This window comes from Vicugna pacos, chromosome 2, assembly GCF_048564905.1.
Source record: "Vicugna pacos chromosome 2, VicPac4, whole genome shotgun sequence".
NCBI classification, from domain to species: domain Eukaryota; kingdom Metazoa; phylum Chordata; class Mammalia; order Artiodactyla; family Camelidae; genus Vicugna; species Vicugna pacos.
The window spans coordinates 111,889,587-111,916,482 of NC_132988.1; the positions used below are offsets into that span (position 1 = coordinate 111,889,587).

Genomic DNA, 26,896 nt, shown 5'->3' on the forward strand with positions numbered 1-26,896 from the left:
GACAAAAGTCCCCGCTGGTCACATCCACATGAGAAGTCTAGATGGAGGTTCATGATGCGCCTTCACTTCCACACGTTTACATATCCTCCTGTCCTTTTGTGCAGAATTGACCTGGAAAGGCTGCTAGGAGTCTCACCCTCTCTTGAAACCTCCCTCTTCTCCTCCTTCACATCCCAGAGGGGCTGCTGCCAGACCCCGAGGTGCCCTGCCGGCTGACTCTCTAGCCTGAGGCAGTGACGTTGGAGCCTCCAAGCTTTAGATCCTCCAGATTCTTCACAGAGGAGCATCCACCACACAAAAGCTCTCTCCCTTGCTTTCCTCTCTCTCTCACTGTGTAACTTCACCGTGCTCCAGTGCCGGCAGGATTCCATCTAGTTACTTGGTTATATTAAAGGCCTCTGTCATGGACTGAATGGGTCTGTTTCCTTAAATCATTTATTGAAGCCCTAACCCCCAGTGTGATGGTATGTGAAGCTGGAGCCTTTGGGAGGTACTTAGGGTTAGTTGAAGTCACGAGAATGGGGCCAGGATGCACGTGGCACCCTATTAAGAAGAGAAAGAGTTAGGCCAGAGCTACCATCTCTGACACGTAAGGACACAGTCAGCCAGGCAGAGCGCCCTCACCAGGAATTGCACCTGCCAACACCCTGATCTTAGACTTCCAGCCTCCAGAACTTGAGAACCAGATATCTATTGTTTAAGCCACCCAGTCTGTGGTATCTTGTCAGAGCATCCCAAAAGTATAAGACAAACTCCTCCCTCAAAATGGCAATGGGAGGAGGAAAAAAGGAATTGAAAGGTAAGGGACAATCCAGAAATGCCAGTTCTCGAGAAGGGCATCAGACAGGAAGATATGACCACCTCTTCCGTAAAGCCCTCCTTGACCTCCCCAGATTGAGTTGACACTGACCATGCTTGCACACAAGCTCGGCTGCTACGCTGAGTGGCACTGCTTCATGTGCCAGCATCCCTCTCGATCGACTCTGAGCTCCTTATGACCGGATCTTGCCTCGCTCCAGTTTGTTCTCTGTGCACACACCTGGTACCTAATAGAGCCTCCCTAAGTGCCTGCTGCGTAAGTAGTATGGGGAACTCTAGTGTCAGTCTCCCAGGATGTCACTTCCGGACGTAGATGTCTCAGATCCAGCCCAACATTGCAGTTAAGAGTGCCAGTCCTGGGGGAGGGTATAGCTCAAGTGGTAGAGCACATGCTTAGCATGTACAAGGTCTTGGGTTCAATCCCCCGTACCTCCTCTAAAAATAAATAAACCTAATTATCTCCCCACCCCCCACCAAAATAAAATAAATAATATAATAATTCATAAATAAAATATTAAAAACTAAGGGAATTAAAAAAAAAAAGAGGCTGGTCCTGCACTAGAATGCCTGGGTTGGAATCCACTGTCCCCACTTAGCAGCCGGACCCTAGGCAAATTGCTGCATCTTGCTTTGTCTTGGTTTCTAAGACTGTAACATCCAGGTAGTAAGGATGCTAACTTCACAGGTTGTGGTACAGTCAGCTGAGACCATCCGTGGAAACAGTACTGGGTCCAGAATCAATACTCAGGAAATCTCAGCTGTCATCATTTTTCTAGGAGGTACAAGGGACTGAGACTGCTTTGTGTGCTGACCAGGGGTATGGAGGAGGCTGGTCTTGAACTGACCTTGGAGGGCGGGGTCCATAGCACTGAGTGCTTGGTATGTGCCAGCCCCTGGCCTACGTTGGCTTATTTCATTCTTGGCCCAAGTCTGCAAAGAAGGGATTATTATCTCCTTGGTGAAGAGGAACAGACTGAGGCTCAGGGAAGTTGTGCAAACCTGCCCGAGAGCACAGAGCCGATTAATTACAGAGCGTGGGCTTGAACTCAAGTTCACCTGACCCCGGAGGACAGCATTGGAGGCACAGGCAAGGTCTCCGGAGCAGAAGAGTCCAAGGTCATCCAGATTTTGGTCACAGGAGAAGGTGCCTGTGAAGGTGCGGGTGCAGATGAGGGAAAGAAGAGGAAGGTGGGGCCAGGGGAGCTCTCCATTGCCAGTGGACTTGTCCCGTACATACTAGAATACCATTTCAGGGGTGGGAACAGGAAAGGAAACTGCGGAAGGGGGTGGAAAGGGGCCTAGGCTGTCATATAGTCCTTGTCATTTATTGTTGCAGATCTCAGCAGTGTCTTATCCATGATAAGATAAAGGGGTGATAAAAAAAGTTCTGATGTTGGCCACTCTTGGCCTGTGTACTCCGGAAACTCCCATCCTGATTTCCATTCAAATCTCCAATTCAAATGTCAGCATCTGACGGCTCTGCCAACAGCAGCCAGGTCCACTCGGGAGGGAGGGGATGCCCATAAGAACACGGTTAATGAAGCTACCGCCTCCTCTGAGGATGCCCTGAGCTGCAGCAGGCTGAGCCCGGGGGTGCCTGTCCCAGGAAGCAGCATGCTGGATTCAAAGCAACTCTCCCAGCCTTGCTACTACTCAGGAACAAACTCGCACAACTGCCTCACCCCGGAGAACTTCAGATCCCGTTGTAAAATCCAGAGAATACAGCTCCATCTTCTTGAGCGGATCTGCTGTGTCATCAAGTGAGTGTGTGTTTGTGAAAAGTGCAAAATCATTGTCCAAGCACTAAATTTGCCACCCCGATACTTCCCTCCTCCTGTCTCCACTCCAAAGGAGACCTGATTAAATTCAATAATTACATGAACATGAAAAAACGTGTATAGGGCACCAACCTAGGCACTGAAAGTACAAGAGTGGATGAGAAAAGTCTGTCCTTACATATCTCCCTCACTGATAGAGGAATTCCAGGTCTGAGCAATATTGTGATGGGCAGCCTGGATGTGCGTGTCATCTGTCACCTGAGATTCCTCCCTCCTTGTCCTCGGTACTAGTGATGCTACCACGTGGGCACTTTCTATAGGCGAGGCACTGGCTAGTTTCCTTACCTTGTTTATTCTGTTTAATCTTCAAAGCAATATTGTCTCAGAGATTTTAAAAACAGAGCTCATCAAGAGAAATGTGCCCAAGATCACCCAGCTATGAAGTGGCACCATCAGAATTCTAATCATGATCACATGCCCAGAGACCTTTCTTCTGCCTACCAGCCTTCCAACCAGCAAATCCCCCTCCCCTCACGTCTGCTTCCCACTCCCCCCGCCCACAGAGCTGCTTTATTTCAGGCTCCCATCATTTCTCACAGAGATGATTTAAAATTATCAATACCCTGATCCCCCTTGTGACTTTCCATCTCCATGGCCACTAGAGTGAGCCTTCCCAAACACAGATATAATCGTGTCATCACTGTTTAAAACTCTAAATTGCTTTCTTTGTCTACAAGACAAGATCTAAATTCCTAGACATGCCATGCAAAGCCCTTTCCAGTCTTAGCTTTGCAAGCTTCTTTCAGTGACCCCCTGAATACTCCAGCCGAGCAAACAGGACCACCTGGATGAGCCCACCCATCAAGTCTTCCTCTAGTTGCCATGCTGGAATTCCATTCTCCCCTGCTCCCTATCTAGGAAAACCCTACTCTTGACTCAGAATTGAGGGTTTCCTCTTACAGGAAGCCTCTCTGAGCCATCTCATGCCCTGTTAACCGACCCACCCCTGTATTGTCTACCATAATGGTTACTTTTATCATGAGGAAGTTGATCTGAGGAACAGTGACAGCAGGATGACCCTGACATGAGAAGGGACAAGGGGAGGAGCATTTGTCTATGGTTGGTCATGGTCTTGAGGACCACATCACAGAAGAGGTGGGATTTCAAAGGATTTCAAAGGAAGAATTAGATGCATTTAGGTCACTGTGCTCTGAATTCTCAGCTGTCGCCCGGGAGAATGTCAACATTGAAGGCTCTTGAGTAGGAAGAAGACAGAATCTCTTAAACAAACCCTGGGCGGATGGATGCTGGCATCTTTTGTTCTCCAGTTTGGGCTGCTGGCTGGTGGCTCATGTGGCAATGTGCCAGGTGTCCCTCAGCACCTGGACAGTTTAAGAAACTTGGCATAAGCAGCAAGTGTGAGTGATTCGATATTTACCAAGGCTCTTTCCCTCCAGAAAGATCATGCGCCAGCCATCAGGGAGGGGGCTGTGGACATAATTGCACTGACCAGGGGCATCTTTTGTTGCCAGAGGAAAGCAAAACACCAACTTTCTGACTTTGCCTCGAGCAGCCCCGGGACTCCTATCAAACAGAGTTATCTGGGGTGCTTTTCTCCGGGCAACCAGCAGCAGGTTCCTTGACCCCTGACTTGGCCAGTCAGAGGCAAAGAACACAAAGGAGTGGTCATCACCATCACACGCTCTGTATCTTCCAGGAGCCTCTGGAAGATTACAGAACCAGCTCCTGTTTGGCCCCACCTAACTTTGAGCATACTGAAGAATTCCTCACTCCTAGGAAGATGGTTCTCTATTTCCTTGACTCTTATTTTAGTCTTACTGAGACCCATCTTTTTTTTTCCCCCACTTTTAAAATTTCCACCACATGCCTCCCTACTCCAACCCCTCAATCTTCGTCCAAATGAGCACTTACTTTGTTGGTTTTTAGGTATTTTGAATATGTATAGGCTGTAATTGTAGCTTCTGACCCTAAACACATCTTTTGGCTTCTTATGTTTTTTGTTAAGGTCGACTCCTCTGGTCCCTCATTTTACATGCAGTGCTTCTGCCCCTTGGTAGAAGGGGTATTTGTCCCCCACCACTGAGAATGGACTCTGCCACCTGTCACAGAGCCTCACCTGATAACGAAAATATGAAAATATTGACGGCAGCTCCTACTCACCGTGGGCTTGGCACTGGCCAGTCACCGGACGAGGCTCCTGACTCGAATTCATGGACTCACTCATTGTCACAATGAACCTCTGTTCGTATCACTATTGTCCCGAGCTTACAGGTGTGAGAACAAGGCTCAGCAGGGCCACGTGACACGTGGACAATCAGACGGTGAGCGTCAGAATCTGCCTGCCTCCAAAGCCACGTTCAGTGTCCTACACGATGTTGTATCTTGAACTTTTGCCGTCGTCTGTTTTTATTTCTCCTTCTTAAGACCATTACAACAAATAGAGACAGACAATAAGATCTGAGCGACAAAAATACCGGACACCCTGAAATTGTCCTCTCCCCTTCTGTAGGGCCTCCCAGCAGGAGTGAAATTCAATTTCCTTAGTTAAATCCGTTTGAATTCATTTTCAGGAGTTAAAATTTGACAAGCGGCTGTTACAACACATCCAGTGGGGACCGGGACTGCAACGGCCTAGCATGCCTGCCATGGTCTTATTTTGTTCCCTGCCCGTTTGCCTGGTGTGATCTGTCCTTTATAAACCAGGCTTATCTGGGAATAGTGTGCATTTGTTAATTACCTTTACAGAGCCAGCAGATGGTGCAGAAAGCGCTGTATTGTCTGTGGCCCCACGCCAAAAAAGAGAGGGAAGGAGGGAGAGAGAGAGGCATCTGTTTATTTGTTTAATTTCTTTGCAAGGAAATGGTGGGTATAAAAATAAAACCAGTCGTCACTAGGCATTTCAAAGTGAGGAACGCTTCTGCTGTCGGCGTAACAATGGCTTAAAATAAAATTCTGTTTTAGTCCCCAAGGCCTGGGCAATTCAAAGAAGCATTTGAAACTGGGAACCGGCCACGCTGGACACAGTGAGGATCCAGTAGCCAATCTTGGATGCTGGCCAGATGTACCTGTCGAGGGAAGCAAAACTGCCCCATCACAGCCCAGATCTTACGTACAGAAAACCACCGAGAAAAGCACATTCCACATGCAGACTCTCACTATGTGCCTCGCCCTCCACTTCCGCTCGACTAGCCAAGGGCCAGGTGAGTTTCATATCAACAGAGGAGAATGGTTTTTCTTTCTACACATTTGATGGTAGGAGTTCAGCATATAAATCTGCATCACTGGCCCTAGAATCAGAGATTATTCCAGATGGAAGGGCTCTGAAAACCACGCCAGTTGAACCCCCTCCTCTCAGAGATTAGGACATTAAGACCCAGAGCAGGAAAGGGCAGCTCAGAGCTGAACTTCTTACACTTACAGTTGTGCTTCCCACCTGTTCATTCCCCCGTCCTTCTCACCCTGAAGCAACCACTGTCCTATAGTTCACACTTGTCATTTCCTTTTTTTTTTTAATACAGTTTTATCACATGTATATGTATGCCTAAAAGAGATAGATCTTGGTTCCAGTGGTGATTGAATTGTATTGAAAGGATGCCGTGCTGTATGAGGTCTTCACTGAACATTATGTCACTAAGATCCATCCATGTTGTTGTGCGTGGCCTCATCCAACCATTTCCACTGCGAGATAATATTCCATCGTCTAAGTTTATGCATCCATTTTCCTGTCAATATGCATTTGGGTTGTCTCTCGATCGCTATTAAAATCAGCACTGTTGTGAGCATCTTGTGATGTCTGCTCACACACAGACATAAGAGATTCATTTAGGGACACACCTAGCAGTGCAAAAGCTCCTTCATAAGAGATATGGATGCTCAACTCTGCATCATAATGCCAAAGTGTTTTACAGAATGATTATACCAATTCATAGCCCCACTAGCAGTGTATATGCATTCTTGTTGCTCCACATTCTTACCAACACTTAGTATTGTTAGACTTTTAAATTTTGTGAATTATGTGAGTATAAAAATCACATCTCATTAGGAGCTTGATTTGCATTTAACAGATTACCAATGAGGTTGAGCAACTCTTCGTAAGTTTATCACATACATGCTTTATGTTCGTAATATGCTATTCCATGTCTTTTGCCTTTTTTTTCTTGCCAATTTATCGTATTGTCATTGCATGGTAAGAGTTCTTTATATGTTTTGATATTTTGTGTTTTTATGCTAATCATTTGTCTGGTGTATGTGGTATATATATTCCAGTTTATAGTTTGACTCTTTGTTTTCCTTTACATGTCTATTTTTTTATCAACAGAATTTCATAATTATAGTGTTCTCAAATTTGCCAGTCTCTTAAAATTAGTCCTTTTTTACCTTTAAATTTTTCCCCCTAATGTGAGAAGGATAGTCTTCACTATATTACATAACAGTCTGAAAGCTTTTATAATGACAGTGGGTCTCTAATTCATCCGAAATCCATTTTTGGTATGGTGTCAGGTAGTGATCCAGTTTCACCTCTTTTTCTCCCAATAGCAGTGGCCATTTTACCAGCATCCTTTGAGAAGTAGCATATCTCTCCACTGATCTGCCACCCCACCCCCACCCTTATATTAGATTCTATATACGTGTGCCTTGGTTTCTGGGATTTCTCTTCTATTCTAATGGAATGATTAAATGTTACCATTTTGTCCATCCAACATTCTTTTCCTTTCACTCTGGTAACAGATCCTTCCATTTCTTTTTAGAGGTTGCCCTTTCCCTATCTATTGGCCTTCCCGCAGATGTGGACATGTGACCAGGTTGGCCAGTCAGCATTCTCCATCTTCTGAACAAAGTGATTAATTTAAAATTGGTCACCTGAACCTAATTAATTAAGAAGCCAAGATAAAAGAAAGCACAGCTGAATGAAAACAGAGGTGACTGCTTGATGATAGTTTTTTGAGCACGTGGATCCAGCCATGCCTGAAGTAAGCAACCCTTTGCTCTTTACAATGACATAAGCCAGTGAATGCTCCTTCTTGTTAAGTATGTTTGCAATTAACACATACAAATGACCACATCACATCTACCTGCAGGTGATTCAGGAGAATATCTATGGACAGAGTCAATATGTTCCTTAAATAATCTATCTTTCTCTGCTCCCATCTAAAGATAAATAAATAGGAAATAGATCAAGTTCTCAAAGTACCAAGGAACAGATGTTTTTGAGCCCTTTTTAAAATGTAGAACCCATTATTTAGGTAAAATTCAATGCAGAAATAATCATATAGAGAACACATAAAAGCGGCATTGATGTGGTTGAGAGAGGGCTGAGGACCCACACAAAGCTCCCCACACTGGCCCAAGAGTAGTTTCCAAATTCCATAGTGTACGAATGCTGTCATCTTAGCCTGGAGAATTTCCTTAACAGGTCTTACTAGACCATTAAAAAACCAAAAAAGGATTTTGGTTTTAGAGTAGATGACTTTAGGCTGTTCAGCTTGGCAATAACAGATAACAGAGCAGCTATCTTTGGAGGCTGTTCTTAATCCATGACAGTAAAAGATGTCATCGGCATGGGGAGAATGCTGAATTTCCGTTGGCTTCTTGCTGGACTGAGCGTGATAGCAGAGCTGGGAACTTAGGAATAGCACCATCTGACTTCCTTATTCCTTCATTCTGCCTCCGCACTTGGGACTCTTTCTCGCTTCCACAGCCTCAGGAGGTTCATTGTCTCCCAGCAGGAGGGTGCAGATCAGCCGGTCTTTGCACTTCTGTTTGAGGTCACATTTCCTGAGGGGAACCCACTTATCATCCAGAATCCCTCTGCCCCTTGAAATCTTGGTAACTTGATTCAAATCCCATTAATTCCATGGCCAGGGAGATTCCAAAGTCGTCCTCCACATTTATTTATTTCTGAAGCATTTAAACTGTGCCAGATTCCTCTGCCTTGGGAAAAATAGGGAAAGTTTAGGGGAAAATCTGAAGATGAAATGAACCTGAGAGGAAGTGGTAAGAGAGTAAAGGATAGCATGGACATTCAACACGATCTTGAGAGAGAAAAGCCAAGGTGAAATCGGCATTATGGACACGGAGAAATGCAAGATTTTCTGTTTTGAGCTTCTTTTTTAGTTAAAGAGTGAATGAATGAATATATATATATATATATATATATATATATGTATCTTAAATATATATATTTAGTTTTAATATATTTATATATATTGCTTATATTTAAGAAATGGAAATCTCCTTGGATGGACCAAGAAAGTATTAATTATGATCCAGCCTTTCCCTGGTGGGGAGTTTCTTCAAGGTCAAACTCACAGGGGGCACCCCCACCCCAGCGCACAGGCGGGGCAAAAGAAAAGTCCTCTATTTTGGTTCAAAACATTCAATTGGAAATGAAGCATTTAGGAAATGCAAGACCCAGTCTAGCTACAGAGCATGCTCTCCACCACCTACAGATAAAAGCCACAATACCCTAGCAAAGCAGATGAGCCTCTGTGACGTCTTTCTATCTGCTTTCCATTCTTAACTCTGTAATTGCTTCTCATGTGGATAAACTGAGCGTACAACAAAACAGCTATTAAGAGAGCTACCGAAACAGGCAGTAATACTGGGAGTGTAATTTCCGGATCAAAGGAAGTGATAGGTCTGCTTCAGTTCCCATTGATTAAACCTTACCTGAAGTTTGCTCTGTGTCCAACTCTTGGTCTTTTGTTTGCAAACAGACAATGACAAGAAGAGGAAATCACCCAGCCCGGGGAGCTCACCAACAAATGCAGCAGTGTGCCTTGTGAGAGCTGGATACGTTTTGCTCAGAGAAATCTTTAAGCTTTCTTGACTGCTTTTTCCAAATGTTTGAGAGGCTAAATGAAGATGATAGAGCAGCCCTATTTCAGAAGAAAAACTTAGAGCTAATAAGTGACTCTTCCAAGAAGTCGGACTTAGCTCTGTGTGAGCACTAACCCTCAAAGGAATTGACGTCAGGAGGGACTGCAGACTTTCTGCACCTGGGAGTGTCCATCTACAGGGACGTACTCAGCATGAGAAGTGTGACCCTATGCATGGGAGAGGGTAAGTTATTTGAAATGTAGCCCTCTCTTAGTGACCACCAGTAGGCTCCAGAATTTCTTAGAGATGTCTGTAAGTACTGAAAAGACCTGGAGTTGTCAGGAATGAGGAAATAAGGGAGGGGAGAGTATGAGGAAAATAGGATTAACATAAAGAAACTCTGAAATCTGTTAAGTGGGCTTTCTAGAACCTCCATTTCCTCCTTCTTGCCCAGTGTTATACCCTCCCTATCCTTTATGCTATTGTCTTTCACCACTTTCAAGTTACTCCTGTATTAGAGGGTTAGTAATAATTCATACTAACATGTAAATGACTTACAAAAATCCACAGTCTTTTCTGCCTAGTCATAGCTTACCAGTAAGTGATAGAAGCTAACTAATAGACTACAGAGTTAAGCCATTAGCCATTTGTAGGGGAGAGATTAAGGGTTAGGTTTGAGGGTGCTTACACCAAGGGTTGACGACAAATAACAGAAATGAACTCTAACTGACTTCAGCATTTGGAGAATACCAGGGAAACACTGGGGAAATGAGGATCAACAATCAAACCTCAGCAAAAACATGAATCAGGGTGGCCCAGGGGGCCTGGTAACTCAGAACAGGTGAACCTTCTCTCCCACAGCCGCTACCAGAAAATCCAGCTTTAACTGCTGTCCATCTCCGCCATATCTGTGTGTCTTCAAATTCCCAAAAGACAGAAAATGATGGCAGATCTTGGGTCGTATGACCACCTCAGGGGCTAAGAGAGAAGGGTCTGACACGAGGTGCAGGTCGGAGCAGGAAGGTAAGACAACCAGATGTAGGAAAAGGCATAAAAGAAAGACAGAGGGTCTTTTGAGCAACCTGAAACCGCATCATGTGTGTAACATCTGGAGAGTCACTTCATGTCACCAACAGATCCAGTCCCATTACCACTATACTTGCAACCCTTGAGTGTCTACCAGGTCCCAACAGTGAAGTCCAAGTTCCATAGCAGGTATCCACCACCCACACACCCTTTTCCTTGACTTCACTGGCCAAATGACCACGAGTGGCCTTTCTGATGGACACCCCTGCTGCTGATGTCTTCAATTTGCTTTAAAATACTCTAACAACAACAGCAAAGTATAGGAAATAAAAGAAATGGGGTTGTTGAAACGTTGATAACTATTGAAGCTGGGTAATGAAAACATGGGGATTCACTGTATTATTCCTTGACCTTTGTGTGTGCTTAAAAAATGCATAATAAAAAGATGCATGTATGTGTGTGTAAAAACTTGAACATCACATTCTCTAAGAGGCCTCCAACTGCCTGGCATCCTCTTTTCATTCTCCCCAGCACCCATCTTTGCCTGATTTGTTATTTTTTTCTACCAGTTTGGGTGTGTGTGTGTGTGTGTGTGTGTGTGTGTGTGTGTTTTATTGTATCTTCTCTTTGTACTTGCCCTCCTAGACTTTAATCACTGGTCCTCCAACTAGAATTTGCACACTGAGCAATGAGCAAAGGGAACATTTTTTATTCTGTTCACTGGAACGTCTCTAAATGCCCCTAAAACAATAGGTAGCAATGGGCAGTGCTCAGTAACTGCTTTTAACTAAGGAATCCAGACTTTACCCTCCAAGAGATCATGGACCCTCACCTCTGCATGCATTTGGCTCCTTGTGTGATGGAAGGCTCCTCACCAGACTGTTCAGGACCTGATTATGCAATAGAGCTCGTGTGCTCTGAGCTGCCCTGTACAGCAGGCTTGCCTGCGTCTCCTGTTTATTCTTGGGCTTGTGTGTGATAGCAGCTTGGAGAACTTGTGGGAAACCAGGGGAGTAGAGGGTAATTTTGAAAAAATACTTAAGGAATTCTTAAAGTATTTCTAAATTATTTTTCTTACACATTTTAAAACTACTGTTCAACTGTCTATATAAAACAACACACATTTAAATGCCTTACAGATTACATTTTAACTCATTGATGGCTTTAGTCATCAGTGAGTTAATCTGAGTTGCTGGATTATCTAATTTGGGGGAAGGATTTATAGTAAAGCTTTCTCGATACCTTAATGTATCTGTTTTTGGAATGCTTTTGGAATGTAGCTTTGGTTTGGAAAGCCTCTTATTTTTTGTTTATTTGTTTGTTTCTTTTTTTTAAAATTCAGGCTCAATCAGTTCCTCTCACGTAAAATCGTATATATTGGAAGCCTTATATTGTGCACCTTTACATGATTAGATGTTGAGCAAGGGAAGTTGAAATGCACGACCTGGAATCTTGACAACAATCCCAACCTAGGCAATTTCTCAGATGACTGTCCATCTTCAGGGCTACTGATCTGACCTGGACATTTAACTTTAGGATGAAGAATGTAGAGTCATGGTTAAATATTAATAGCAATGCAGCTTTATAATATTTGGGCTAGTTTTACTGAAGAATGAGGATGCCAAGATTCCAAGATGAGCTGCTTAGGAAATGCCAGTCCTCTGCAGGTGCGAATCTGTGTAGAAAAGGGGTTTGTTCAATTCTGGGCCACAAAAACAAAATTCAAAAATACGTGAAATTCTGAAGCTTACAGAAGACCATAACTGTTGTCTGTGCCCTCAACTTTAGTTTTCTTATGTTAATTAGAAATGACTCATTGATTCCATTGTTTTTAAATATCAGTTCTGAGTTTAAACAAATAGATCATATTTATACTAGCGTGCCCCTCGAGTTTTAGATATAGTTTGCATATTTGCACTCTGTGTAAGATTTCACTTGAAAACGAGACTTCACTGCTCAAAAAAACAAAACAAAACAACAACAACAACAAAACGCTGGGTTAGCGGGGAAAATGTGAAGTTAAGAGGGAGGTGGTCTTGGGTTCAAATTCAAGCAATGCTCAGTATGGTGTCTGTCCTGTACCCGAGTGGATGTTTCATAACTGCTTGCCAGCCACCTGCCTGTCTTTTCGAGTCAGCTGCCTGCACGCATTGCCTTAGATCCCTGCGGGCCTTCTGCTTGTCCCTTCCTTTCACAAAACATCTCACGGGAGGAAGGTGCCTCCCTACACGTCCATATGGTAGCTGTATGCAACCCCCAAGAAGCACCTAGAAGATAAGGGATATTCATGAAAAAGTGCGGGGTAATCAAGCCTGCCAGGCTCTGAGCCCAAGTGGGCAGTTCAGTTCTTGAAGAGTTTTGTTTCTCCAAGAGGCCGCCAGGACAATGCAGGCCTTATGCTAAGTCAACTGACCAGCCCTTACCTCCTGCCACCACCCCGCCCCCAGCTTTGGGGACCGCCAGTCATCTTCTCCCGTGGACAGAGTAACAAAGGCCAGTCTATTTCCCTCCACGCTGGAGATGCCATTGGGGGAAACAGAGCATGTTTTCTTCAAAGTCCAAAATATCCAGGTTGGGGCTAGAAGGCCAAACTTGTTGAACTGGGAGGGGTGGGATCAGATGGGAGGCTGGGAGGCGCTGGCAGGTTTTCTAACTTTGGATGGAGCGAGGGCTCCGGGTGAGAGCCGTCGGGGGTGTGGGGCCCCGGGAGGAAGAAGGGAGCTTTGCCAGAACTGGCTGGTGCAAATCAGGCACATTCTTGGCAAAGAGAGAGAGTCTTTGGATGCAGAAATCTTAAGAAGCTGCAGGGAGGGTGGCCTTTTCTCTGCGGATGTGTTTGCAAAAATCCCAAAGGCAATCACACGCCTTGTTAGACTTTAAGCCAGCGTTGATGCTCTGCAAAAACAAAGCCAACAAACAAAACCCAAACATTTTAAATAGGTCATCAAAGAGACATCTCCTTGGCATTGACAAGTGTAGTTCCCCTTCATGTCCCGCTCACAGACATGAAGTCTGCCTTAGTGCTGTGCTGGGGCGCTCTCCTCCTCTGTCTCTCTGACCCCAGGATCATTCTCTTCTGTCTGCTCTGCACACGACAGGCAGAGTGGCCACTGTAAGTAGCATTTTGATGATGCCATCTCCTGGGTTTGACTTTCTGTGTCTCCCCATTGTCTCTAAAATAAGCTTAGACTCTTGTTCTTGCCATTCAAAGCCTTCCATAGTCTGTCCCTAAACCATTTGCCTAATCTTAATTTTACTGTAATTTTAAACAACTTATCCCCCCAATCAGTTTTGCATTCTCTTCCCATTCATGCATCCCGCTCTCCACTCCCAGTCTTTCCCTCTGCTGTTCACATGGCTCCCAGTGCCCTCTCTCCCCTTCCCACCTTTCCATGTCCAAGTTGTAGGCAGAACTCCAAAATCCCTACTGCTGACATGACACATTCTTCAAAAGCTCCCCAAGAAACAGTCACTAAGAAAATCAAACTCACTCTAGACTTGCCCTTTCACTTGCAAGCACTGCGATATGAGTCTAGATCCATAACTTCACTGAACCTCAGTTTCCTTAGCTGTAAAATGAAGAAAACTTCCAGGCAGTGTGACATTTAACTGAGAGTATCTTACAGAGTTCTTAACACAACGCCTAGCGCATAGTGAATACTTAAAAAAGTCCATTTTTTGAATCGATTACTGTTTGCCACGCTCTACTTTATTCCATGGTGACGAGAAATGTACTCCTATTGTTTTACTCTGAATTTGAAAGAATTCCCGTAAGATTGGAGGAAAACCTAAGGGGAAACAAGCCACATGATCAATAGACAACTTCAGACTGACGTGTTTATCACCACGTGCCCCTCTGAGCGAATTCACACATGGAATCCTGGTGGTAAGTCTGAGTCACCATAGACATTTTAACCAGCCATTATAGTCCACCTGCTGCCCAAAGGAGCTGTAAAACATCATTTATGATGTAGAAGTCTTATTCCCCGCTCAGATTTCCAGAATGTGGAGCTGTCTTCCCATATTTACAGAGCACTTCAGTTTGCAAACTGTTAAGTCTTGTGGGGTCACCACGACAAGCCTGGAAGTTAGGAATATTTAGTACCATCTTACAAAGGAGGAAAGAGGAACTCATAGTGGCCAAGCGAGGCCACCAGGCTAATGTCATGGTCAGTGCAGAAACAGGTCATGTAGGCACAGGGTAGATACTCAGTAAGAATTTATAAAGTGAATGAATGAATGAATGAATGAATATGAAAGAAGCAAGCTTCCTTCTGCTTGGGCTGAAATACAGCTCATCAGGAGTGAGAGGAGGGCAATATTCATCTATAAAATCTTTCAAAAATTTAGGGGACTATATCTGTCAGACCTTTTTAGTTTTGACAGAGGTCCTGCATAATTTGCTTAAGGAAAAGTGAGGTTGACTGGCTCCTATAAGTGAGAGGCACAAAGACCAAGCTGCCTTTTAAGAGCTGATTCAGGGCTCAAGTAATGTTACCAGTCCTCTCTCTCTCTCTCTCTCTCACACACACACATACACACTCTCTCTCTCTCTCTCTCTCTCTACTCTGCCAGACAAACTTCCCCCACTCAGAAGAGAAGATAACACCAGCGCCCCAAGCTCCACATCCTTCCTGTTCTGTGGTCACTAAGATGAAGATGCAGGGGTCCGCCAGGCACCCACATTCAACAGCTAAAACAGGGCCCCGGCAATCAGATCTGAAGGTGATTTTAGAATCATTTCTGAGGCCTCCCAGTGCCAACATGTATTTCGTAGGGACGTGGGCTTCTGATTGTCCAGTCTAGCCCCACCTACACCAAGAAGCTCTAATAGTTAATTCCTCCTGAGCACAATTGGCAGCCCCTGTTCTCTGTATGTACGTATTATCGCAGTGACTCCTTCCAACAATTTGATAGTGTAGTTCTATTATTACTGTCATTTATAGGTGAGGAAAGTGAAGCACACACCATTTAAGTAACTCCTCCAGCTGCCAGAAATAGATATTCAGGTCTAAATGATCAGCTCCAGAGACCACATCACAAGCCCCCCACCACACGCCTGCCTCTCAGTCACTATCTGTGTGACTTGAACATGTCATACGGTTTAGTAAAAACCTCAGCTCCTCATGAGTAACGTCACATGATTGCAAAGAGAGCTAATGAATGTATTCACGATGCATAGCAGGGGCTCAAGCAATTGTAGTTAATGCTCTGTTCCAAGAAGACACTTGTTTGTGGATGCTGGTGTAGCCCCGGAAGCTCACGGGGATAGACTGGGGCTATGAGGACCAGACTATCAGTGATTTGGGGATCTTTGTGTTAACACGTCCAGGTCTCTGATACAAGGTGCATGCTTTAGTCTGTCTTCAAGTCGAGATCGTGAACAATATTTGGGGTTCAAAGACAGCAGTCTAACAAGCTGACTTAAACCTAACGGTGAAATGTTTGTTCTCAGAAATGAAATATGCAAGCTCAGTGTTCAGTGAACAGAGTCAGTGTTCAAATAATCTTGGTGGAAATCGCTCTTTCTTCATCTCCCTGTTCTCCTTTCCTCTATGTTGGCTCATTTCTCCGGGGTGGCAGAGGTGGTCCCCATAGACTAGCTCTCCACACTGATATCAGTTAGCACATTGACACCCCCCCATCCCCAAGTAAAGAGGGCATCTCTTTTCTGAAACTTCCATCCAAAGACCTGGGGAACCTCTCATTGGTCTGGCTCATGTCACATGCCCATCCCTGAAACCATGACCTGGCCATAGTGATACAGTGTTCTGATTGGTTCAAAGCAGCTCATTCTGGTCACAAAGGGAAATTAAGGTGCAGTTCTCAAAAGACAAAAAAAAAAAAGATCCAGGACAGGGTAAACAGTTCGGCCCCTACAGAGCTCTGTAAACAAAAGTGGCAAATTCCAGTCAGTTCAGTGAAAAGAGTTCTTGAGTTTCATCTGGACAGGGCAAGCCTCATTCGAATTGGGGAAAGTAAACATTTGGCCTCAACAACTTATCTCCCCTGTTCATTAAAGATTTATTTATTAAGCTCCCACTATGCATTGGGAACCGTGAAAAGAAATGAGGATACAGAGAGGAACAAATTCACCTGCTGCCCTCTACAGCTCCCAGTTTGGTGATGATTGTTGGGGATGGGGAGACAAGAATTTTAATAGTTATCTTGCAGCTTTATACTGCAGACATAAAAACAATTTCCAAATAGTGTAAATATTCAAATATTAAGTATTGAGCTATTAATCACTAAAAGAATATATGGTAACATTTATGTATTGAATTGAAAAATGTATTTATCAACATTTTTTGGAAGACAGCAGTTTATTTGTTTGGCAGAAATCCTTGATAAGCGTCTTGGGTTATAGATCAGGACCCTCCAAGAATGTTTACCTATCAAAAGGTGGTTCCTTAATTGCTCTACATAATGAAAGGACATTTGGGAGAGGAGATTTGGTAAAAAGGAAAAAGGTGGCAGGATGCTCTGTACTGAATGGTGATGTGTCCTTCATCATGAAACCCTCCCTCCATGCCCTTCCCCAACCTCCAGGAAATAATTGGTGTGAGTGGATTTATTGGGGAAACTGATGCATGGGCCCAGCTTCCTACATACAGTCTGTGGCTACAGTTGCCACAGCTGGAGGGACTGCACTGACATCTGGTTTACATCTACCTAATCACAGGGTGGGGATGGACTCTTAAAGCATGACCCCAAAGGCAGAAACCATAAAAGAAACGGGGACTAAATACGGCTGCATCCCACAAAACAGATTCTGATTGGTTAAAATGCCATCAGCAAAGCTAAAATGTCAAAGACAAACTGGAATGAATATCTTTTTTTTGCAATGTAAATGACAAACGCTTATCTTTATAAAAATATTTTTATATTATTGAAAAAAGGCAAATATCCCAGTAGAAAGATAGGCTGAGAATATAAGCTGGTCATTTTCAAAAGGAAAAGTAAATATAAATGATTAATAAACATATTAAGAATCTTGTCAATAAAAGAAAACACAGTCTACAATAAAATAACAACAAAATAGCATTGTTTGCCTATTCGATTGGGAGGAAAAAAGGTAACTCCCAGTATCAGCGAGGTTGTAGGGAAATGGGCACCTTCAGACATTGCTCCACAGAGATAAACTTTCCAAAGAAAAATTCGGCTGTATATTCTAAATCCTTAAACACATATATATCTTAAATGAAAAAAAAATCATTTCTGGGGATTTATCCTAAAGAAATATTTAGACAGATGTGAAAGGGTATAAATACAAGGGTACTCACTGTAGCTTATTTAAAAAAGTGAACTGTTTGAAGTTACCTGATATTCAGAGGCTACAGACTGGTTACCAAAACTATGCTGTGAAACACCAGGCAGCCACCGAATATTACGGTATAGATGGATGTGGATGAACATTGGAGTTCCAGTATTAACTATCACGAGGTGAAAAAACTCAGGCTGCAAAAAGCATATGTATATTGTGAACACAAAACACAGATGCATACAGAGGGAAAATGCCCAGAGGACATCCGCCAACTTGTTTACAGAGCTTATTTTGAGGTGATTGGATTATATGTGCTTTTTGGGGCTTTTTGTTTGTTCAAATTTAATTGGCTTCTAGGTTCTGAGTATCCTAAAGACGTTGCTTGATTCTGACCTCATGAAACGACAAATGTAAATACAGGGTGATGGTGGTGGAAGGGTGGGCATGGAGTGTGGGGGGCACAGGGGAGAGGCCCGTGACACAGGAAATCTCAGGAGTGGGCGCTGAGCCGTCTTCGTCGTGGCAGCCCCTCCCTCAAGTGCCACTTCCTCTAGTGCCACAGCATAGCATCCCCACTCTGAGTGTGCGTCTCCCCACATCTGACTCCTCCTGAACATCGCCGGTGATCTGGACCCTCCTCAGTTCCCCAGCACCAGGCTCCCATCAACACCTACCCAGCCGCCCGCCCCAGCCCCGGAGCCCTGCTTTCCACCGATGTGTTTGTGCTTTCGTGGCTTCTGCACGGGCTGTTCTCTCCACCTGAAAAGTCATTTCTCTATTCTTTATTCTGTGATCTCCTAAAAGATGGCAAGATCTCCGTGAGCACTTCTCAGACCTACGGAATTTATCTTTCCTCCGAGCTCTTACCTTACCCCTCTTCTAATATGCTCTCTTCCCTGCTCTTCCTGCTGGGATGCCAGGAGCCTGTCTGCCGGCCTGCCCCTCATCCTGCCCTTCGAGATAGGATTTGGGCTTGTGGCTCTGCTGTCCCACAAGGCCAAACCTCAAAGGGGAACTGCTGCCCTGAGCTGGGGAAGATTATACAGGACCCATCCCTGCTTCTCTGCTTCGTATAAAATTCAACCACTTCCCCATGACCCTGAGGCCATCTTAGCTCTGACGTTGCTCTGTGGGCCTGCTCCCACCTCTGCTCTTGTTCCCTCACCTCTGGAATGTGGTCCCCGTGACAGAACCTGGGTGGTCGCCAGGGCGATGGGGAGTCACTGGCTCTGAGCATGCAGACCAGGGCTCACTGGCCCTGCATCCTTCATCCCACATCATTCAGGGCAACAATTTATTTTTAGTATTTCCAAGCTATGAAATTGGTGGCCAGAGCTTTTGGAAAATAGCTTTTGATGGTGTTACTTCGCAGGTTTTCTAAGACTGATTGGAAAGGCCTGTACCCCGATGACATGACTGGTTATCATTCAGGCATATACCTGATCAGAATTTGGTTTGAAGGAGTTGCCTTGGACTGAGTGGAAGTGAGAAGACCAGCCTGGAGAACCTTGTCTTCCAGCTCATCTGGACAAGAATGACAAACGTGGACATGGAGAAATGCTGGTCAGTTAGGAGTGTTTTTGGAGGTGAGATTGACAAGACTTGTGATGTGTGCGATTTGTGGAGGGAGGGATGGAAATGGAAGAATCATGGGAGAATCTTTGTTTTCAGATTGAGCAACTGAGTGGAGGGATGGCAGTATTTACTGTGAGCAAAGGGGTGGGGGCGGGTAGGGAAGCACTCTGGAAGAGTTTATAGGATGTGTGTGGGGGAAGGAGGGTGTTCAGTTTCTAATGCACTACGTTTGAGATGTCTGAGACATCCAGCTGAAGGTGGCAATTATGCGGTTGTTAATGTGAGCCCAGAGCACACAGCCTGGGCTGGAGCAGAAATCCTGGAGTCATCGACATAGAGGAGGAACTTAAAAACATAAGAAGGCGCGAGCACAAGTCGAGAAGGGTTATAGAGAGAACGTGAGACCAGGCGGAAAGCTAGGTCACCTTCCACATTTCTGTGCCTCATTTTACTCATCTGTAAAGTGGAGATTAAAAAGTGCCAGGCAAGCAGTAGCGCTGCAGAAAGACAGCTTTTATTGTTAAGATTGGGACAGGCCGTAGGAGGGAGGCGAGTAATGAAGATGGCAAGGGGACAGTGAGGTCCGAGGGAAACGGGGAGTGTGTGGTTCCTCTTAGAGAGTGTACGTGGGCCTGTGTGCATGTGTGCACATATGTATGCAAGTGCCTGCACCTATGCACATGCGTGTCTATACACACATGCACGTGTGTGTGCAGCTGTACTCGGAGCAGCGGGGACCCTAGCACTCAAACAAGATCAAGGCCCATCTCTGTCCTTAAGAAAGTCCTCTTAAGAGACCAGACTTGGTTCTTTTCTATTTATAATCTGATTACCTACAATAATGACTTTTGAGCTTTTTTAAAAATTGAAATCTAGCTGATTTACAATGTTGTGTTAGTCTCAGTTGCACAGCACAGTGATTCAGTCGTGTATTTTTTTTCAGATTATTTTCCATTACAGGTTATTACAAATTATTGAATATAGTTCCCTGTGCTTTACAGTACATCCTTGTTGCTTATCTATTTTATGGATAGTACTATGTGTCTGTTAATCCAATACTCCTGATTTACCCCTCCCCACCTCTCTCTCCCCTTTGGTAACCACAAGTTTGTTTTCTGTATCTGTGAGTCTGTTTCTGTTTTGTATATGGATTCATTTGCGTTATTTTTTAGATTCCACATATAAGTGATTTCATATAATATTTGTCTTTCTCTGACTTACTTCACTCAGTATAATAGTCTCTAGGTCCATCCATGTTGCTGCAAATGGCAATCTTTCAGTCTTTTTTATGGCTGAGTAATATTTCATACATGTTTATGTATGTATATGTGTGTGTGTGTGTGTATACACCGCATCTTTTTAAATCATCTATTGATGGACACTTGGGTTGCTTCCATGTCTTGGCTATTGTCAGTGGTGCTGCCATGAACATTGGGGTTCATGTGGCCATGATGACTTTTTAAGTCATTGCTGAATGAAAAGAACAACAGCAACACCATCTAACACCAAGCTTACTTGTAATACAATTTTAATGAGTCCCGGATGCCCAAGTCTGCCCCCATCCATCAGGTGCCATGTACATGCCAGTGTGATTTGCTACAGCTGAGAATGGGCTGGTGTTAAGTATTACTCACGGGCTTTCCCTCACAGTTCTGGCATCATCACCAGGGGCATTATTTAGAACAGAACAGGAGGTGGAGCGAGAGTAGGAGGCATTCTGGAAATATCATTTTAAAGAGTTGATTTGATAATGAGGAATAGGTTATGTCTTGTATCTCATTTAATGAAATTTTACTGAGTTCTTAGATTCTTTTGGGAAGAGTCTCTTGAAATAATAATGATTAAAAACCCATGACTTTGAGAGACACCCTGAGATTTGCAAAGCACACTTACCCCATCTCAGCCCATTCGCCGTCATCCTTGGGTGAGGGAAGACAGGATGGCTGCAGGAGCCTGGACTCTGGAAGTGAAAATGGGCCTGACTCCAGCCTCAGTCTCTGCGTTCATTTGCTGGGATGCAGTTACAAATAACCACAAACCAGGTGGCTTAAAACACCAGGTACTTATTTCCTCTCAGTTTAGGGGACCAGAAGCCCAAAAATCAAGGTGTCAGCAGGGTTGGCTCTTTCAAGGATTTAGAGGGATTCTCTGTCCCAGGCCTCTCTCCCAGCTTCCAGAGTTTGTTGGCCACGCATGGCGCTCCCAGTGGGCAGATGTATCAGCCCCATCTCTTCCTCCATCATCACATGGCCTTCTTCCTGTGTGTCCCTCCATGTGTTTACACAGCCTTCTTCAGAGGACCTTGGGCATTGAATTTAGCGTCCATCCTAATCCAGTAGGATCTCATCTTAATCATACCTGCAAAGATCCCATTTCCAAATAAGGACACATTCTGAGGTTCTGGGTGGATATGCATTTGTAGGAGGCACGATCCAGCCTGGTCCAATCTCTTATCAGCTGCGTAAGCTTCTCAGCAGTAAGTCTTTTCACTTGTCATATGTAAGCCTTACACCATTGGTCGTGAGAGTAAATGAAAAGGAGACACTCCCAGCGCCATGCCGCATGCGGAGTAAAGAGCAGAAGCGCTGTGTTCCTGAGGTCAGATCCTGGCTGTTCTGGGAGCTCATAGATCTCTCTGAGCCAGTTCCCTATGTTCATTAAAAGTTCCTTAAAGAAACAGACTATTTAGTCTATTTTATTTCCATTGCTGCATCTCAAGAGCTTTCTATAAGATGTGGTCAGTAGTGGGTGCTGACTTGTCTTGGTGAGTGTGAACTTTCACCTGGACATCACCTATCTCACAGATGGGATGAAATGAGACAAAATTGTGTCTGCTTCTTAGTGCTCAGTAAAATGCCCATTCTCTCTCTTCTGTAGCGCAGACTGGCACAGAGTACAGACATTCTGAGCGATACCAGTGAGGACTGCACTCATTAGTGAAAAGCTCTTGAAAGAGTCAAGGAAGCCATGTTCTGAGCTCAGAGTAAGGCTTCAGTAGAATTTAGAGAATGGGAAGGAAAGAGGTCAGCCAGCTTGACAAACCACCAAGACCAGGCCCACTTCATCTACAAAGGAATCTTTACAGCCAGGTCTGGTCCAGGGACCATGTACATGGTTAGGGAGGCCAGGGTGAGCTCCCTGTTCTCTTTGGCTCTTAAGTGCAGTAAAGAAACAGACCTAAATATGTTAATATAAGATTATGGGGCTTTATGAGTTCATTTTTCTGGGAAAAAAGTTTCAATGAAATATTTTAGACATGTGCAAATGTACAAAAATAACAATGAATATTCTAAACTCATGTAAAGGAATGAAGTGTCGTCAGTACAAGGGGGCTCTCTGTGTTGTCCTGGTTGGCACCTCTCTCTGACAGGTGGGAGTATTGTTCATGAAGTAAAGGATAGAGTGAGGAGAAATGACTGGCCCAGGGAGCCATATGGCACAAAAGTTCAGCTCAGGGTTCCCCATCCTTCACTTGTGTCGTCTGGTGATGTTTCCTTGCTGCTTTCCAAGCAAGGAAACAGGCTATCATTCCAAAGGCCAGAGGTGTGTGAATGGCACAATGATCCTTTCCTTGCTCCCCTGGACACCATTTCTAAGGTAGTCTTATCCTATTGAATGATAACGTAACAGAAACTGGAGGACAGGAGACTCCAGTAGCCCACATTCTAAACTAAAGCTCCAACAGAGGCCAAGCTCAAGCAGCACGCCCGAGGAGCTCTGAGGTGGCAGAATTAGCTCCGCCCCTGCCCAACCACCATCCCAGACCCCCCTCAAACTGTGAGACACAGAAGATGAGGAAGCTGTGGAAACTGTCACCTTGCTGGGGAGGAGACATCTCCCTTCTTCAGAAGCCAGGTGGAGGGGCTGCTCTCAGAGAATCATTTTTGGAAGCTGAGGGCATCTTAATTATCAACTGGATTTCACTGAACTGCAGAACCTTCAGGCCTTGCCTGGCTTTACCCACGCACCGTACTGTGAGAAGCCGTGTCACGTACAGAGGCCACCTGTAGGCTTTTAGGTCAACAGCCCCACCTGAGCTGCTAGAGGACAGCCGGGATGAAAGACCGACCACGGGGGGAGCCGCCCTGGACATCCAGCCCCCGGACGGCTACAGCTCCGCCTGCACAGCGGGGCCCAGCCAACCTGTAGAACTATGAGAGACAATCATAAAGTATAGTTTCAAGCCAAATTTGGGATGGTTTGTTATACAGTAAAGAGACAAGTGGAACACTGTCTGTTCTTTCTTTCCTGTCCCTTCTAACTCTTCAAGGGAATTGAGGCTCAGAGAAGAGGAATAACTTACCAGTGTCACATAACTAAGTAGCAGGACAGAGACTGGAACCCAGGCATATGTGACTCCTCCATGAAACACATTTCTGTGGAAGTGTCTTAGTCAGCTCCGGCTGCTATAAAACAATACCATAGGCTGGTAGCTAAAACCACAGAAGTGTATTCCTTGGAGCTCTGGAGGCTGGGAAGTCCCAGATCAAGGTGCTGCCTAACTGATCCCTGGTAAGAGCCTTCTTGCAGAAGGCCGCCTTCTTGCTCTATCCTCATGTGGTTGAGAGCAAGCACGGAAGCTCTCATCTCTTCTTTTAAGGGCACTAATCCTGTTTTGGGGGGTTCCATCCTCATGACCTCATGACTTCATGACCCCATCTAAGCCTAGTTACCTCCCAAAGGCCCACCTCTTTATACTATTACACTGGGGGTTAGGGTTTCAGCATACGCATTTTGGGAGCACACAAACATTCAGTTCACAACAGGAGGATCTTCCAACGTCAGAGATATGCTACCAAATACCATAATCAAAAGCCCCGTGGCCTCCAAATTGAATGCCTTGGGAATGAAAAGAAATTGAAATTGAGCAAGCAAGCATCTTCAGGGCTGCCAGTTTTCATGCCATCCTGATGCCAGAGCTGCCCTTGAACGTCAGAAGTCCCTGGTCATTAAGCCCTGACCAGCCATTCAAGCCCAAATCAGCATACTTTGAGCCAAGGACATCTTCATCACCCTGGTAACTATTCAGGCCCTGCTGTAGGGGGCACATTCCGGAGGCCAGGGAACAGGCGGAGGTGGAGAGCTGGCACATAAAGAGACACTTCTCAGAAAGCAGCCCAGAGAAATTCACAAAAGTCACGTTTGCCTCGGTCTAATATTTGCCATTCCCAAATTTCACATCTGCAAACAGCAAAGGTTGAGTCCGTGGTCATGGACACAGTCTGGCTGAGTGCTGTTTCTTGTTCTTTACGGCTTTTCCAAGAGAGTCGCTGTGTTCTGCAGACATGACATGATTTGTCTTTCAAATCTCTCTTTCTCTCTTTTCTCCCTCCATCTCCCACTCTCTTCCCACCCAACACAAAGAGGCTTGAAAGAAGGCATTAGCAAATTAATGTGTATTGAGCACTGACTGTGTTTCAGACACCATGTTGGGTATACAATGCCATATTATTTGATTCTTATGATAATCCCATGAAAAGGGGTGTATCACCCCCATTGGTGGGCCAGAATAGTCATGTTCAGAGATGTTGATGAAAATGTCCAAAATCACACAGCCCATAAGGACTGGCACTGGATTGGAACTTCCTCCCTCCTGCCCTCAGATCCCTGCTTCGCCCTTCTTGCCTTTCCAGCTGAAGGAAGCAGATTCTGTGGTGAGCCAGTTGATCCCCTCTCTGGACCAGAACTCAATAAGAAACTCCTTCCCTCTTAGTTCCCACCTAGGACCCAACCCTGGAAGCACAGTGTCTATCTCAAGGACAACTTGGGGGAAGAGATGTAGGGACAATGTCTTATCTTTCATCACGTCTTAAAGCAAACATCTTCGGAGGTCCTAAGGATCACCTGTGAAATGAATGAGGGCAGAGACGGTAGAGTCACCTCCATTATTTTTATAAATGTCAACAAATCTCCTGCCCTTGTTTCACCGCTAAACATAAAAAGATGAACAAGACTGTCTCTACCCTTAGGCTAATAACAGTTTATGCTGTTGCCAAGCATTTAAAATATTGTACTCCCTTCTTATTTAATTCTCACAAGAATCCTAGTAGAAAGCCATCAGTATATCCATTTTGTTGAAGAGAATGAGGATGACCGTCCAAGGACCTGCAGTTGGGATAGACACAGCTGCTGCCAGAGCTGTAGAAATTGTGCGTTGCCACTGGGTACCAAGTCCATGCCGGCAGCGGGAGAGGATCATCCTGGATTAGGCAATAAAAGGGTCCATTATCTGAAGACAAACTATAACTGACGTGAAGTGGTCTGTTTTTTTTATTACCACTAAGCCCTGATAATGGTATACAATGTCAGTGATCAAATACTCTGTTCTAAAAAAAATCTTTTGCTGCCCAAGGTTGTAAACAATTCTGCAGTTAGTACTGCATCTGAATATATATGCAGCTTTCAGATCAGCTCACGTTTATTCCCCATCCTTTAAGATGTGCTCTCCTTGGGGGTTACCTCCAAGGACTCCCAAGTGTCCACTGGGTACCCTGACTTCCATGGACTCAGCTTTACTCCCGTTTCAAGAATAAACTGGTCATGGTTTGAAACTGCTTGAGCTCTCTTGCAGGTCAGTTCGTGTCTCCAGCTCAATACAACTCGGCTGTGGGTGATCACGGAGCAGAGCCCCCATGGGGAGGAAGCCAGGCTCTGTGCTGGGCAGGGAGTGAGACAGACAAGGTCCATTCTCTAGGAAGGAGGCAGATGGTGAGGAAGAAAACAAACAGAAACACAGAATTATGCTCTGAAGGAGAGAAGAACAAGTTCTTTGGGCATATAATGGGAGGAGGGGTCTATTTCGATAGGATGGCCAGGAAGTCCTTCTACAGAGGTGACGTCTTGGCAGAAATGTGAAGAATAAGCAAGAGTTAGTTGAGTTGTTCCCTCCAGAGGCAGGGCACAAGGGCCCTGGGCCCAGAAACTGCATATGCGATAGCCTGAGAGAGAGATTTCCAGCCTCAGGACCCAAGGGGAGAGAGGGATGGGAAATGGCAGGAGGAGAATTTGGAGAAGGAAGTGGGAATCAGCTACACAGAGAGCTTGGGTGGGGCCAGGGCATGGATTTTATCTGAATTGAATTTTACTTTACTTGCCACACACAGATAGATGTTACGAGGAGAAGAAACTTACTCTGATGCACATTTTCAAAAGATCTCTCTTGCTGCGACATGGTGAGGACAGTGGGAGTCGTCAGGAAAGAGGATGGTGGTCTCCTGGCAAGTGGAGAGAAGGTGGGAGTCCCAGACCTCTTTCAGGGTACCATCTTGTTGATGAGGATTGTGTGGTCATGGAAACTAGAGGGTCAAGAGCAAATGTTAGCTCTCAGTTTTGTTTTGAGTAGGTGGTAGAGCCATTTTCTGAAGTGGAGAAGAACTGGGGAGAAACAGAGAGAACGTGTGTGTGTGTGTTTGTGTGTGTGGACGTGTGTTCAGGTAATATAATATGTTTACACTGAAGACAATTTGGAAAGTAAGAAGGAAGTAAAAACCATCTCATCACTTAAAGCCAAACACTATTAACAGTTCAGGGCATATGTTTTCAGCCTTTTTTCTTTATATCTTCACTTGAATATACAGGATACCATTATATGCAA

At 44.8% G+C, this 26,896-nt stretch overlaps 1 long non-coding RNA gene across 1 annotated transcript; it reads left to right on the plus strand.

Annotated features, from left to right (window-relative positions):
* The first annotated feature begins 3,853 nt into the window (after positions 1-3,853).
* Positions 3,854-10,917, plus strand: LOC140700602 (uncharacterized). Its single transcript, XR_012079031.1, has 5 exons — positions 3,854-4,015; positions 5,580-5,818; positions 7,367-7,588; positions 9,335-9,680; positions 10,299-10,917. It is a non-coding gene; the product is annotated as an uncharacterized lncRNA (long non-coding RNA).
* Positions 10,918-26,896: the final 15,979 nt, after the last annotated feature.